Here is a 12226-nt window from a genome sequence, read left to right as displayed (position 1 = left end):
TTTGAGTCGATATGCTTGAGATATTCTTTTAACAATTCATCCTGCATTGCATTTTATTTCTTGTAATATAAGATTAGGTTTAGTTTAGGATTCTTAACCAAAAACCCCAAAACTTTTATTGGTTTATGACTTTGCTTACTTCCCAGTTTGTTGTTTCTTGCAGATTAGACATCTTCCCTGTGGTTTGACACCCTAAGTTCTACAATGTACATCTGTGCACTTTCAGATTTAGGGTTTTATAAATTTAAAACTTTCTTTATGGACCAATGGGCTTGTATGAAAAACAACCCTAGGCCCATAGCCCATCACGGATTAAAGCAGACTTCTAAAGAAGTCTTCCTACAGTTGCCTGTTGTATTTGGAGAATGGGTTATGGGTACTCAGTCGTGACATTTTATGGTAAATAATCGCAAATGAAGGAGGATGTTCTTCTTGAATGATGGTTGTACACATGAAGAACTCATGGCTATGGCTCTAGATGATTACATGCTGGAGAAGAAAACTGACTTGGTGTCGATCACTTATGCATTGCCAGATTCAATGTTGTAAGTGGCTCCAGATACCCCTCCTACGCATATCACAAATGATATACAAGTACAAAGCTTGATTGAGTTGAGTAGGACGCATGTTATACGTATTTGTGTACCGACTCGTAATGATCATGTGGATGGACGTGATGGGGGTCCTGAAGCTGCTGATGGGGTTCTGATGACGATGGAAATGAAACTGCAGAGGAACATGAGGATGAAAATGTTGATGAGTGTGCTGGTGAGATCAACGACGACATCAAAGAAGAATTAGTAAAAGAGGAAGACGATACATTGTCTGAGGATGAGGACTACAACCAATATGGGAAAGTGAAGGATAAGGATTCAAATTCTGACTCAGAGGGTGAGTGGATTGAAGATGAGGTAAGAAGCTGGATTGACAAAATCACAGTCAACAGAAATTTTGCTACCAAGGATGAGCTGGTATCAGAGATAAGGTTGACGACTGTTATGTTGAAGTTCGCATTCAGAGCTGATAAGTCATTGAAACGTCTGTTTGTTGCTAAATGTGCTGTGAAAGGATGCCAATGGAGAATTAGAGCAGCTATAAAGCAAAGACGTTTTGGGTGAAAAAAGTATGTGAAAACTAATACATGTTCTGTTTCAGACCGGCTGGCTCACCGAAAGCATACTACTCCAAGATACAAAGGGAAGTTATTATATGGCGTGTAGGAATAATTGATGGGATTACTGCGCAACACATTCAAGATTCAATGAAGGTGATGTTTGGTATGAAACTAGATTACACAACTTCATATAGAGCATTGATGTATGCACAAGAACGTGTTAGGGGAACCCCATAAGATGGATATAGCCGATTGCCTTCTTATTTACATCAGATCACAGAAGCCATTCCGGGTACTATAACTGCCCTTGAACGTGACAGCCAGAATAGATTTAAATACATATTCCTAGTTTTCAGAGCCTCGATAGCTGGTTTTCAATATCTTTGACGGGTTATTGTGGTTGATGGGTGTTATCTAGCTGGAAAATATGAAGGGACTCTGCTAGTGGCGACAGCACAAGGTGGTAATATCTAGATATTTCCACTAGCTTTTGGAATAGTAGAGTCTGGGAATAATTGTGCATAGGAATGGTTTTTTACAAAATTGTGTGTGTGTTTTTACAGACGAATTTCCTTTGGTGATAGTTTCAGACAGGCACCATTCCATTAAGAAGGCATGTGAGACTGTTTTACCGTGGGTAACACGCGAGATATGTTACTATCATCTGAAACACAACATAGTCACCAAGTTTAAGGGAAAACATCTTATATACTTGGTCAAACGTGTTGCCTATGCATATATGGTTTATGACTTTAACTAATACATGGACGAGATACGACATATAAAACCTGAGCTTGCAACGTACTTGGAGGAGACAGACATTAAAATGTGGTCATGAGTTCACTTTCCCGGTGATAGATACAATATAAAGACGAGCAAAATTGCAAAGTCTATCAACTCCGCTCTTAAACGAGCACGGGGATTTTCCATAATATTCATATTGGACTACATACGAAGAAGCTAGCATAGTGGTTTTGTAAAAGGCGAGAATATGCTTTGAGTCTTCAAACCATCCATATTTCGGGAGTTGAATATTTTTTGGCAATTTGTTCACATTACGCTGATAACTTGATGGTAGAAGGCATAGATGGTTGGCGATTCAATGTGAAAGGAGGATCACTTAATTATGTTGTTGATTTGGAACATCGAAAATGTGCGTGTGGAATGTATGATATTGAGAAAGTACCTTGTTTTCATGTTATAGCCGTTTCAGATGCAGTGCATATGCGTCTAGCTACTCTTGTATGCCTGGCATACTCCAAAGATTACTTGTATGCAGCATAAGAATATATATCCTGCAAGCATTGCTATCAAAACCGAGGAAGCAGTGCAATATCTACCTCTAGAAGTCCAACGTAAAAAAGGCAGGCAAAAAACGTCAAGGTGGCAAACTTGGCTGGAGACTTCAAGGCATAAAAGAAACCGCAAAAGATCCACAAGCAATACAGTTGTTCAAAATGTCACCAACCAAGACATACTACACCGGAGTGTGTTAGTGTAATGTTAGAAGTTATTGTGTGTTATTTGAGTTATATTACTTGGTTAGAAGTTAAGTTTCTATGTTTGTTTTATAGGCATGGAAGATTGGATAACAGAGAAATATCTGATACAGAAGTCTACCTCAGAAGTCTGCTATGTAAGTCTACTCTACAGAAGTCTACTCTAGAAGTCTGCAAATGCATATTGAATACGATCGTGTAAGGTGTTGGTGGTGTACTTCGCACCCCCGGTTTAGTCCGGTATGAACCGAGATCGGCCCAATTAATTTCGATTTACGATGGTTCATATCCAAAGGATATTCGGCCCATTAATAGCTTATGGTCTTCTAAAGCCCGATTTACAATATCGGCATTAACATCTAAACTTTACGGAATATTTCCTTAATCTTATCCAAGAAAAGAAAATATTCCCGAATCCAAATCCAAATAGAAATAGGAAATCGTCCAGAGAGACCGATTTCAAAACCCTATAAATAGAAGAGACTCCTCTTTTTTCAAAGATCATTCACAACTTTAATAACAGAACTACGAATGGCTTGATCCTTTCTCAAGGGTATGTAGGCAGCTCATATTGAGTTCAGCTATAACATCAATAAAAAACTCTTTGTGTTATACTCGGTATCAACAATTGGCACGCCAGGAAAGGGGGCGAGTGAGATTCTTAAAAAAAACCCTAAATCGGATGATGGTATCTCCGATCTATTCTCTCGTTGCCTCTACCGATTAAGATCACTAACATGGATCTTTGACGATATCACCTACAACGTCTTCTTCAAATACAAAGTAGCGGATCTCCAGATCTCACCATTATTCGTCATCCGTCATCAATCAAAGATAAGTGTTATTAATTATACTTATTGCCTCATACTTTTCACGTTTATTGAATACATGGACTCAGAATCATTAATTAAAAATTGATAAGTGAATCTTTTACCAGTTCGGTTCATCCTAGTTTGTTTAGTCAAAAATTACGGCTGCAGAGTATTCGAAACAACTATAATTAATATCTCTAACTTCTGTTTGAGCCCTTTGCAAAGAAAGACATCGTGAATTATACATCGTCACATATTTTCATTAATTTGTTTAATTTGATGTCGTTGGTTGAATCAATGCATTAATCATCTTGGTTTAAGATTACATCATTATCTCTCATGCTTCTTGATCGGGAACTTACTGACTTATGATCTGACTTTTTCTTTGTTTCTGACTCGAGTCGATGATGTCTGCATCTCTCCTATCGCTAATTTGCTTTTCATTCAAAGACAAAGCTCCTTTGTTTAAATAAAAAAAAAATAAGAGAGGAGTAGGGGCTATGGGACAAGACTCACCGAGCTCAGATTCGATCATCGCCGTACAACAACAATCCGTCATGACTCGAAGCTTTCCGGAGCTCCGCCCTCACCTCCATCACCGCATGTCAACACCGCCAAATCGAACGCCTTTTCTCCGGCAAACAAAGCTGTCGTTGGAAGGAAATCAGATTTTCTTTTTCTGTTGGGCTTGAACAGGTTTTGGCCCCATCTGATATTATGAAATACCAGGCCCAACAGCTGGCCCAGAATGATGTGAAGACTAAAAGCCCAATCTCCTGCAACAACAACAACCTTTCCCGATGACTCAGATGAATCTCCGGTCACGTCAAATCCGATGACCCTGACCAGACCTGCAAACTGCCGGCAAACTGCAGATTTCCGACCTGAACCGTCTCAATCGCTAGCTCCATCAAAGTACCTCAGAGACCTTTCCCTCTTCCTTGCTTCAAACAACCATGGCAAGAAAAACACATGTTGCTTCCACTTCTGGATTTCAAAAATTAATTCCTGAAATTATCCATCGCCGACCTCAAGAGCTTTCATGTTCATTCTGGACTCGGAAAACTTCAGAGATTCGCAACAATTCCCAAGCTTCAATACCCGATGACATCCTAGAAATACTTCACTGAGTTTAAGAAGATTTATTCTAGCTGATACCATCACCATCTCAGCTCGCCGCACGGCTTCACCAGCTCTTTACCGGAATCTAAAAACCAGTTCGGAATCACCTCGTCAATCCGCTTCTCATCCAGTTCACAAAGAGATGGATAGAGTAAATCGAGAGAGAACACAATATTTCAGATCTTCACTTTACAAGGGTTGAATATCAAAGAGCCGAGCTCAGCAATCCCGCACCAGCAACAAAAGCTAAGTGTCATCTTCTTTACCAAATACTATGATCTAAAATCTCAAAGAAAATAGATCTCTTCACAAGCTTTCATCGAAATGTTGCAGGACTTACAAAAATCATAGCTCCGGCTAAAAGACGCTTCAGAAATATAAAGTAGCGACAACAATTAAGAGCTTCAGCTCGTCAATCCATCCCGCATAAGCACAAGTTCAAAATTTTCTCAGTTCTCTCACCGACCTAAGCCAAAGTTTCAAAGCAACAGTGCAACATGAATATTCTAAGCTCACCGATCTAGAAGCTATTCTTAGCTCGTTACCCGAACTCCTTGATACCCAGGTATTATCTATCAAAATTATAATATTATTCAAAGAATATTCACCATTGTCACAGGGTCTGTCCCTCCTCCAAGCCGAACTAAGGTTCGCATTTAAAAAAAAAAAAAAAAAGGAAAAAGAGATCCTTAGACGAGCTCGGAGCTCCCACTTAAGCTCACACTTCAGCACCTTTCCCAACTCAACTATTATTGACATGCTCGTCAGTTTGAGTTTGTCAGTCTCAGTTCAGACAGCTTTAGTTCCTTATTTTCGGCTCGTCAGCAGCTTTTGTTCGTCATTTTCAAATATCAGCTTGGTTCAAAATTTCATCTCGACCCAGATTTCAGTTCGGTTTAGATTCAGTTCATTAGTTTTGAGTTCGGAATTTCAGTTCAATACCTTGAGTTCGTCGATTTCGGATTTCAGTTCGACTCAGCTTCAGTTCGTCAACTTGAGTTCGTCAAATTCATAATTTTAGAATTTCAGTTTTCATTCAGAGTTTTAGTTCAGCCCAGAATTTCAGTTTTCATTCAGAGTTTTAGTTCGGCTCAGAATTTTAGCATGTCATATTCAGTTCATTTCAGATCAGATCAGTTTTTGTTCAGAATTTCGAGTTTCAGTTCGGTACAACAACTCAATTGGTTAGACAAGTTCAGTTCATCGACTTGAGTCCGTCATCTCAGAATACACTCTTCTGCCGAGCTACACTGCGCTCAAACCTCTTCTAGCTCATCAACCGAGCTCCTCAGAAATTCAAAGTCTGTCCCTCCAAGCCGAACTAACATGTTCGCAGTTCCGACCGAACTCATCGGTATTACATCGACTTCCTGGCCAGTTGTTCGATAGCATTTCTCAACAATGCAAACTCAAAAAGCCGAGATCCGTCTCGCTAACACCCACATGGTGCCGTGGTAAACTCCACATCATAAAGCCGGGGCCAGTCCCGCAATAAAATTCGAGCCCATCTCGCACAATTAGGTTCGACTTAGGAGACCTTGAGTTTGTATCATGCGTTTACAAGGGTTCGATTAATCACCCTTCCAGTATGATAAAACTCACTTGGGTCCCCCAGGCCGAGTTTATTTAACTCGCACAAATTAAGCCGAACAGCTCAGATTCGCACCGTAAGCCGAGTTCTCAATACTCACAAATGTAAGCCGAGTTATCGCAATTCGCAATAAGATTGAGTTGAAACTCATATAAGCCAAGCTAACAGCCTCGCAAGTCTCCAATCTCAATTCACACCGGACTAAAAATACTCATGAAATCCGCCGAACTCTTACACATACTCTTTCGTTGGACTGAGGGGGGGGGAAGGGGGCTTACTGTTGGTGGTGTACTCCGCACCCCCGGTTTAGTCCGGTATGAACCGAGATCGGCCCAATTAATCCCGATTTACGATGGTTCATACCCAAAGGATATTCGGCCCATTAATAGCTTATAGTCTTCTAAAGCCCGATTTACAATATCGGCATTAACATCTAAAATTTACGGAATATTTCCTTAATCTTATCCAAGAAAAGGAAATATTCCTGAATCCAAATCCAAATAGAAAAAGGAAATCGTCCAGAGAGACCGATTTCAAAACCCTATAAATAGAAGAGACTCCTCTTTTTTCAAAGATCATTCACAACTTTAATAACAGAACTACGAATGGCTTGATCCCTTCTCAAGGGTACGTAGGCAGCTCATATTGAGTTCAGCTATAACATCAATAAAAACTCTTTGTGTGATGCTCGGTATCAACATAAGGTACTTCTAAATTTGTGTTCTAAGCTAAGCGAGTTCTATGAAACTGGTTAGGGAAGTGTAATCTAACACAAAAGCCATAGCATAATGTTATAATGGATAGGTTAACAAAAGCTAACAATCACACCACCGTTTACAATATTACAAACAAACCTAAACCATAGTAATATACAACTAAACAAAAAACAATAGTGATAGGTTAACCAAAAACTTACAACCATACCACAGCCAACCAGAGTCCTTTAATCTTACAATATAGAATATAAATAGTTGGACATATCACTTACCTTTGTATACATCCAACCATGAATACTCATACCTCTCTGTGCCGGTGACGTTAGTCTTGTCGAATATTTCCGCTGCCATCTTGTCTCGGATTTTTTTGATATTTGCATCACACAAGGTTTTAGGAAATGGCATCCCTAGGGCATATCATTCGAGGTACTTCAGGCAATAAACGCCACAGTCACCGCTTTGCTTGTTTTGTGGGATCAAATGGCCTTTGATCCGCTCATAAGTGAATGCATCGTAAGATAGCTTGATCCGGTCTTGAGCTGGAGCATATTCATGCATGATGTAAAGAACCAAGACTGCTATAGGAGTCCCAGCTGCTTTAAAAGCTATGTCTGATGCATGCATATCTGCGTGACTATCCAAGATGACAATGTGCCTCATTGGAAGAGAAATCCACATTGCCGCCCAGTGATCTCCAGTTATGTGAAACATCGTGTACAGGTCATCCACCTCGTACCTCCAGGTCTTATTACTAACGCAATAAGTTGGTGTTTGGCCTGTGTAGTACTCGAACGAACCAGAAGGTAGGAGCTTGCCTGAACCATCAGGGTTTACATGAGAGTCCAGAAAGTCCTTGTAATTTGATCTCCACATCGTTGCAAACAGTAAATCAAGGAAACAGATCATGTCCGACCTAATTAAAACACTCACGATGCTTTGCAAATCGCAGCCTGAGTAGGTTAATCCCAGCTTCCATGTGCTGCGTTTTCAAGAAAAACAATTATTATTATGAACTCGTCCACAGTTCATCTAAATTTTGTCGAATCAAGCAAATTTTAATTGGGCTAAACCCTAACTTACAGTGTCTAATAGTCATTGTTTCGGGACTCTTATAATGTAGTACCAGTCAAGTGGAAACCATTTAATTCGTTTAGGATAGTTTCTGAAAAAAAAACAAAGTTTAATACTTTAATGTGTTAAAGTATGAAAATTGGGGTTTAGTTCAGGGGTAAAACACATTTCGAAACCAAGTCTACTTATTTCGGGGTTTCCTTCCTCTTTTATTTGTAGGGGTTTTTTTACTAACCCCAAAATTAGGATTGACGTATGTCGGCTTATCGTCACAGGGTTTGGGATCCACTAGATTTGGTGCCGACTTGACCTCCTCTCCATCAGCCGCATCCTCCTTTAGGCCACCGGTTACTGCCTCTAACTTTTGCTCCACGTCAACAAGCTTTGTGTTGACTAGCTTGATCTGAGATTCACAACTACTCAACCCAGTCATCATCTTGTGGAAACAATCGTCCATGTGATCCTTCAAAATGGTAACCATGGACTCCTCTTCATCACCTCTAATTGGGCAGGACCGCTTCCGAGTTTCTTCATCACCAACTGATTCCGATATCCTCTTCAGATCAAGAGAAACTTCGGACTTCACATACTTGGTCACACTTATTGGAGGCTAATGACTTCTCTCCCATTTCCATGGTACATTGCCAAAGTGTCCAAACATTGCTCGCACAATGTTGTCAGTCTTCACATCTTTTTCATCATGATCATCAAATTCCCAGACCGGAAACATCTGTTTGAAGTCCTTAACAGCGTGGTTGTTTATACGTGTCTACATAAAATAAAACGATATATGTTATTATACCGTAAAACTGAAAACATTAAACAAGTCTGAAAATTTACCTGTCGGAGCATATTCTCTTTCATAAACTTTCTCCCTCTGGATCCTTTATAAGAGAGCAACGATGGTTCGGGGTCGTTTGGAAAAGGTTCACCAAATCTAGCAGCGAATTCTAGAAGAGCAAAGTAAATCTATACTTGGAGAACTTTTACAAAACCTTAGATCGTGTACGACGACTTCGTAATGTCTTTCTCCTTTACAGACCGAATCAGGTTTTTAAAAGCCACTTTTCCCCAAGGGTAATTCTCAAACACATCTAAATCCATCACTAGCCTAGCCAAACTGACCCGAGTAGCTGAAGATGGTTATCGTGTTTCAATGAAAAAAGTATAAATGCTTAGGTATCCCAGCCTCAACCGATCTTCGGGAGACCATGATCTACAATCAAGATCTACAATCATTATAAGCTTCTATCAAATCTTCAGTACTCTGCCCCAATTCCTGATTCACTCCCATTCGATCCCAGAATTCTTGCATCTCCTCAGTAACCTCAACCTTTGGATCTTCGAGCTTTTCCACGTAGTCGCAATTTAGCCCAGAAATATGTTCGAACTCATTCAATGAAAAGCGTATCGGGATAGAACCTATGAGGCTCCAAATCTCAAATTTTTTGTTGCAAATTAGCTGCAAACCGAGAATGTAATGCACCAGTCTAGATGTCCAGCCTAAATCCAGTTGACTGAACTTCAAGAACACTCCCAGTCTTGAATTCCAAATCTCTTCCCATTCATCTTTTTTAGTGCTTCCGCTAGTGTAGTGATCAGGTTCGACTCACCACTATAGTAGCCTATGCTTTTAAGAGGATATGGCTCATCGCCTTTTGAGAAGAGATGTAGCGGGAATTCTGGCTTAGCCATTGGATTGGCTGATTTCTGCGAAATGGAATGAGAGAAGTATGCGTAAAGAGCTGACTGAAATAGAAGTCTGATAACAAAGTCTGAGAGAGAAGTCTAGCAATGAAATCTGTCCAATAAGTTTAAAAACGAAGTCTGAAACCCAAAATATATCGACTATAATTCTTCCCAAAAAAATAACCGCCATTTACCAAAAAAAAAAGAAGTGACAGAGTTAAATAAGTTACCGCCAGTTACCAAACAAATTTTGACAGAGTTAAAAAACTTGAAATATAAAAGCATTGTGAAATAGAAGTCTGCTAACGAAGTCTACAAGAGTAGTCTGAAACTCTAACATATCGACTCCGACACTTACCAAAAAAATAGCCACCGACAGAGTTATCCAACACTAAGCATATTGATTTTACTCGATTTGACCATAAAAATAGACTTCTGAGATAGTTCTCTAACACAAATCAAATCGCTATTGACAAAAAAAACAGAGATCTCAAACACTAGGGATTCCGGGATTCAAACAATAACGTATACGATTTTAGCAAAAATGGTTGTAGACTTCAAACCCTAAACAAATTTACCAAAAAACGATTGTGGGATTCAAACTCTAAACAATTTTATCAAAAAATGATTGTGTGTAAACAATTTAAGCAAAAACAGTTGTGAGATTCAAACCCTAAACGATTTTAGCAAATACGGTTGTGGGATTCAAACCCTATACGATTGTAGCAAATGGATTCAAAAAGACTATCACATATAGTACAGTAAAATACCTTTTCGCAACAGCAGCTGAAACGAACAACGGCGGAACAAATACGGCAGAAAAGAACAGCGGCAACACCAGATCTGGAATTGAAAACAAAGCGGATTAGGGTCTTCGATCCAAAAGAGAAGTCTGTGTTGATTACGACTTACCGTATACCGTATAGCGGAGTATACAGAAAAACTGGCAAATCTGCAGAGATAATTTTTTGCGGTTGGTATGTTTTTTTGTTTTACCGATATTGTGTTAAGACTGTGTAAAAAAACACTTATATATGTCTGTAAATTTCTTATTAACCGTTGTACCAATTCAATTTATGTATATACCGATCCAGTAGCACCAATTCAAATTGGTTAGTGTTCAATTTAAAAAAAAAACAATTGGTTTATTTTGCACCTTGGTTAATTTTGTACCTTGATTCAAATTTGTTAGAGTTTAACTGGTTTAGCGCACAATTCAATTTGGTCTCAGTCTGCGAATTCAGTCAGCATATTTTTTCTGCGTATTCAGTCTGTGTCTTCAGTCTGCTAATACAAAAATATGTCACAAACATAATTTAAACATACAATATCAGGATTGCATATACATATTCTCTTTCGAGAAGAACTAGGACCTACTCAAACAAACACTAAGAAATTTTATAACACCTGTCAGGATTGCACCAGCCACCATCACATAATTTAACTTCCAGCCTCCCAAACGCTTCTCCAAAAGTTGGTCCCTTAAATGTGCTATATCTGCATCCAAGCTCATAATCATACGCCGCATTATCTCCATTTGTGGCTTATCATTTCAATTCTGTACAGCTTGGCAATAACCAATTTTGAAGTAACGAATGGAATCTGCCTGTTGCTCCACAACCAACCTAAGCTTTTGAAACTCCTCGGTCATAGCTTCATCCCACCACTTGAATATATGGTAGCCACCATCCTAGACAAACACTCACAAACCATCACAAACCATCAAAAACCATATTCAATAAACTCTCACAAGCCAATCGAAAAACAATACAACAAACCACTTATTACCTCCTTATTACGGCATCCATAGAAACTTCTACCTGGATTCAGGTCTGTGGAGGATGTCTGGAGCACTGGCACTAAACCGCAGTAACAACGGATAGGAAATCCAAAACTTTCACCCGATCAACGTCGGGCAGTTGAACTCATACATTCTCTTGAACTTCTTGATTACTGTATGCATTCCAAACAATATTTAATGTAAGAAACGCATACTTTGTGAAAAATTAAATGATTTTAAGCTAAAAGACAAATGTCATAAAATGCTAAAAAAAATCATAGCATCAATTTATTTGTAGCTAAAAAACAAAATAACGAAAATAAACTTTACCAAAAAAATACATTTTTAATAATGCCAAAATACCAAATCTGATAAGAAACTTATATATTTCAATACTTGCTCTCGAGTTGGGGCTTAGATCTGCTACAAAAATAGTAAAGCAAAAAGACAAATTTGTAAGAACAATGGAACAAACATATAAACAATAAAATACAGACTAAACAGAGGGAGATTTGGTGAAGAACTTACAGATCAGGAGAGAAAATATGAAGGATGCAGACGCCACATGAGATCTGCAGCAACAAATAACAAGTGAGATAGATGAAACAAGATATGCATCAGAAACAAGATAGAAGAGATGTAGTCACAGGGTGAGTACTAAAGCTTACCAGCTGAAAAATGCAGAGATGAGGATGAAGACGCCGCTGGATATCTGCAGCAGAAACCAAATATGAGGTGAATAGATGAAAAGGGACAGAAGAAATGCAAGAACTCAAAGAGAGCTAGGGCTTACCGGCCAAAATGGAGAGCTGATGTGTGCGGGCCTAGGGTT

At 39.0% G+C, this 12226-nt stretch overlaps 2 long non-coding RNA genes across 3 annotated transcripts; one reads left to right on the top strand and one right to left on the bottom strand.

Annotated features, from left to right (window-relative positions):
- Positions 1–3710: 3710 nt before the first annotated feature.
- Positions 3711–4052, bottom strand: LOC112089231. Its single transcript, XR_002900883.1, has 2 exons — positions 3942–4052; positions 3711–3861 (listed from the first exon to the last, which is right to left on the bottom strand). It is a non-coding gene; the product is annotated as an uncharacterized LOC112089231 (long non-coding RNA).
- Positions 4053–4973: 921 nt separating this feature from the next.
- LOC112089232 lies at positions 4974–10687 on the top strand. Of its 2 annotated transcripts, none has more exons than XR_002900884.1 (2): positions 4974–5112; positions 10401–10687. It is a non-coding gene; the product is annotated as an uncharacterized LOC112089232 (long non-coding RNA). The 2 variants fall into 2 exon arrangements; XR_002900885.1 differs by having other exon boundaries at positions 4987–5112; positions 10398–10687.
- The last annotated feature ends 1539 nt before the right edge of the window (positions 10688–12226 follow it).

This window comes from Eutrema salsugineum, unplaced genomic scaffold (genome assembly GCF_000478725.1).
Source record: "Eutrema salsugineum unplaced genomic scaffold, Eutsalg1_0 scaffold_12, whole genome shotgun sequence".
Taxonomy (NCBI): Eukaryota; Viridiplantae; Streptophyta; class Magnoliopsida; order Brassicales; family Brassicaceae; genus Eutrema; species Eutrema salsugineum.
Note: the sequence above shows the minus strand (reverse complement) of the source record. Positions and strands in the feature narration are given on the sequence as shown.